The 4574-nt window shown below is 43.3% G+C and overlaps 1 non-coding gene across 1 annotated transcript; it reads left to right on the forward strand.

The window, feature by feature from the left end:
- The first annotated feature begins 2621 nt into the window (after positions 1-2621).
- LOC140274272 (U5 spliceosomal RNA) lies at positions 2622-2735 on the forward strand. Its single transcript, XR_011908241.1, has one exon. It is a non-coding gene; the product is annotated as a U5 spliceosomal RNA (small nuclear RNA).
- Positions 2736-4574: the final 1839 nt, after the last annotated feature.

Consider the following 4574-nt stretch of genomic DNA (forward strand, 5'->3'; position numbering starts at 1 on the left):
TGACATTCACACCTACTTGCAGTCGAACAGCTCTGCTCCCGCTTTTGATTATGTTTGGTTAGATATTCGAACCTTTTCTTAACTGCTTTTTTACAAACTTTGGTCGGACGTTCACACCTTCTTGCAGCCGAACACCTCCGCTCCCTCTTTTGTTGGTGTATGTTCGGGCATTCGAACCTTTTCTTACCCGCTTTTTACAAACCAGGGTCGGACTTTCACACCTTTTAGTAGCCGAACAACTCCGCTCCCTCTATTGATTGTGTACAGTCGGGTATTTTAACCTTTTCTTACCCGCTTTTTACCAACTATGGTCGGACATTCACACCTTCGTACAGCGGAACACCTCCGCTCCCTCTTTTGATGGTGTATGTTCGGGTATTCAAACCTTTTCTTACCCGCTTTTTCCAAACTATGGTCGGCTATTCACAGCTTCCTCTCCACCATACTTGTATGGTTGGATATTCACACCCACTTGCATCCGAAGACCTCTGCCCCAAATTTTGTTGATATTTAGTCGGACATTCGCACCTTACCCGCTTTTGGCAAACTATGGCCTTCTTGCAGCCAAACACCTCTGATCTCGCTTTTGATGATGTAAGGTTGGGCATTCAGACCTTGCTTCACCTGCTTTTCACCAAATATAGTCGGATATTCACACCTTCTTGCAGCCGAACACTTCCGCTCCACCTTTTAGTGTTCTATCACACCTTTTTTTCGCCGCATTTTATACATTATGGTTGGAAATTTTCAACCACTCTCATCCGAAGACCTCTCCTCCCGCTTTCTTTAATATATTTGAACTTTAGTCGGACATTCAAACCTTCTTGCAGCTGAACCACCTCCGCTCCCTGTTTTGAACATATATGGTCTGGCAATACTACCTTTTCTTACCCGTTTGTGAGTAATTATGGCTGGACATTCACACCTACTTGCAGCCGAACACAACCTCTCTCGCTTTTGATGATGTATGGACCGGCATTTTTACCTATTCTAACACATTTTTCAGCAATTATGGTCGGAGATTCACACCTACTCACAGCCGAACAACTCCGCTCCCGCATTTGATGATGTATAGTCGGGCATTCTCACCCTTTCTCATCAGCTTTTTGCAAATTATGATCTGACATTCACACCTACTTCCAGTCGAACAGCTCTGCTCCCGCTTTTGATTATGTTTGGTTAGATATTCGAACCTTTTCTTAACTGCTTTTTACAAACTTTGGTCGGACGTTCACAATATCTTGCAGCCGAACACCTCCGCTTCCGCTTTTTATGGTGTATATTCGGGCATACGAACCTTTTCTTACCCGCTTTTTACAAACCAAGGTCGGACTTTCACACCTTCTCTTAGCTGAACAACTCCGCTCCCTCTTTTGATTGTGTACAGTCGGGTAATTTAACCTTTTCTTACCCGCTTTTTACCATCTATGGTCGGACATTCACACCGTCTTACAGCGGAACACCTCCGCTCCCTCTTTTGATGATGTATGGTTAGGCATTCGCACCTTCTCTCACCCGCCTTTTACTATGGTCGGCCATTCACAGCTTCCTCTCCACCATACTTGTATGGTGGGATATTCACACCCACTTGCATCCGAAGACCTCCGCTTCCGCTTTTGATGGGAACTGACAACATAAGAAGTCCGGACATACTTTGATAGTATATGAATAAGTGGGTAGCTACTGACAAGCATTAAGCATGTCACACAGCCCAAACATATAACATTTCAGGACACACCACACAGTTAACAACCACAGTGAAGCGTGTCAAAGCCCAAACATGTAACATTCAACAGGACACTTACACAACACATTCAAATCAAACAGTCAGACAACATACAAGAACATATACCCCAGCCGGCATTGCTCCCTGCCTATTTTCGTACAGCACACTATGTGTGCGCACACCTTTATTCACAAACTCTTCAACTTATACTCTTTTACCGAAGTTGCTACAGCTCGATTGGCCGAATACCCTTTGATCCTATTTCGGTGAATTTGACATCTGCCTTACATATAACAGATTAGCGGTTTAGCAGTTTTAATTTAGTTTGAGTGAAGGAATTCATTTTATAGCAAAATCCGAAATCGTGAAGAACTCATGAAAGTAAGCTTATTCTTGGATTCCTGAAACTTTAGATTTGCTCTTTCTTTTACTGCAAAGTACAACGTTGTTTTTTTTGTTTAAATCTTTCTAGACATGGTAAATATTAAGGACAAAGCAGTTTTCACATAGTTTGAGTGAAGGAATTCATTTTATAGATAAAATCCTAAGAGTCTGATGGGAAAAGAGAGTGAATGCGAAGTAGACTTTAACACGGCTATGGGAGCGAGCCGAGTGTGGGCTAACCAGGAGAATTGCTTGAAAGAAATGCGACCCCGAATGAGCGGTCAGAACAAAGCCTCAATACGGGATTCTCGTGGTGTTTTTGTTGCTGCCTTGTCTTTTGCACAGAGTAAAAGACAAGGCAGCCATCGAATAGGGCCCGATTGTTCCTACTTGGTCAGCCGAGGAGCAAGGGGGGGGGGGGGAGCAAGCGTCTCAACCAAGCAAAGCTCACCATGGGGAAGGTGGCTATGCCAACAAGCCTGATGCCCTGCTCCCGCAGTGACGGATAATCGTACTCTGGTTTCTCTTCATAACGTACAAGTCTTTCGCCTTTTACTAAAGATTTCTGTGGAGAGCAGCACTAATGAGTTGTTTCTATTTTTGGCAGGCTTTACCTTTGCGGGTGAAGCCCTTTCTGTCTGTGCAAAAGAAATCTTGTTACTGTGCAGAGTGACTTCTCTGAGTAGAGTCGCCTTACTTGTTGCGACTGTGCCGATGTTCGAAGCTGGAGTGCAAAGTTGTTGCTTGAATGGTGCTTGCTGGAGCGTGCGGGAGTGCAAAGTTATACCATTTAAAAGGGCTGAAGAGTGCTCAGTGCAGCGGGTGGGCGACACTCTGGCCACCTTGAAAACCGAGGTTACATCCACTACCAGGGGCAGCCCAAGTTCTGCCGCAAGTGTGGTGAGCATGGGCACCTGGTTGAGGCTTGTACCAAGGTGTTATGTGGGAAGAGCAGAGAAATTGGGCAAACTTTTGGAGAGTGTCCAAATGGCAGGAAATGTAATCTCTGTGGAGAATTAAATCACCTCTTCAGAGATTGCCCTAAATCTTTTGCCAACAAATTAAAGACGGTAAAGCCACAGTCAAGCCAACAAAGAGAAGGACCAAAGGTGGCAGTTGGTGAACAAAGTGAAGAGGTTGACCCAATAAATTCAAACTTCCCGCCAAAAGCTTGGATTGGAAGTGAGGAGCAAAAAGGGGAGGGGCCTGTAGAGGCCTCACCACTCAGTGTTGAAGTCTGTGAGAATTCACAGGCAGAGGGTGGAGCTACGCTAAATGAGGAGGAAGAGCAGACAGGTGAGTCTAGTGAAGATACTCACCTCCCCGAAGGTCAACAGAAGGTCAATTTGTTGATAGGCATTCATTTATTTCTTCACTTCTGATGAAGTTTCAACAATAAACAACAAACTTTGTATTATTAGAAAGAACCAGAATCATTCTTCAGGAATCCGAAAATAAGCTCTATTTTATGAGTTATGCACGAATTCGGATTCTCCTATAAAACGAATTCATTAACTCAAACCAAGTTAAGACTGCTTTGTCCTTCATATTTATTCATGTCTAATCAAGTTTCAACGATAAACAACGTTGTACTTTGTAGAATGAGAAAGAACTTCTTCAGCAATAAGCATCTCTCGACATATGACGAAGTACAGATTTTGCTATAAAATTAATTCCTTCTATCAGCCTGACTTAAAACTGTTTGTCCTCCTTATTTATCCACTTCAAATCAAGTTTCAACAAATAAAAAAAAGTTGTAGTTTGAGAAAGTACAACTTAATCTTCAGCAATCAGTATAAAAAGAGGTGCAAATGCCAACCATACATACCTACAAGGTGGAGCGGAAGTATTCAGCTGCAAGTAGGTGTGAATGTTCGACTATAATTTGTAAAAAGCGGGTAAGAAAAGGTTCGAATGCCCGACTATATATTAACAAAAGCGGGAGGAGAGGTCTTCGGATGAGAGTGGGTGAGAATTTCCAACCATAATCTATAAAATACGGTGAAAAAAAATATGTGAATGCCTCATAGAATACTAAAAGCGGAAGTGTTCGGCTGCAAGAAGGTGTGAATGTCCGACTATATTTGGTGAAAAGCAGGTGAAGCAAGGTCTGAATGCCCAACCTTATATCATCAAAAGCGAGATCAGAGGTGTTTGGCTGCAAGAAGGCCATAGTTTGCCAAAAGCGGGTAAGGTGCGAATGTCCGACTAAATATCAACAAAATTTGGGGCGGAGGTCTTCGGATGCAAGTGGGTGTGAATATCCCACCATACAAGTATGGTGGAGAGGAAGCTGTAAATAGCCGACCATAGTTTGGAAAAAGCGGGTAAGAAAAGGTTTGAATGCCCGAACATACACCATCAAAAGAGGGAGCGGAGGTGTTCCGCTGTACGAAGGTGTGAATGTCCGACCATACTTGGTAAAAAGCGGGTAAGAAAAGGTTAAAATACCCGACTGTACACA

This window comes from Leuresthes tenuis, unplaced genomic scaffold (genome assembly GCF_036924035.1).
Source record: "Leuresthes tenuis unplaced genomic scaffold, fLeuTen1.0.hap1 SCAF_17, whole genome shotgun sequence".
NCBI lineage: Eukaryota > Metazoa > Chordata > Actinopteri > Atheriniformes > Atherinopsidae > Leuresthes > Leuresthes tenuis.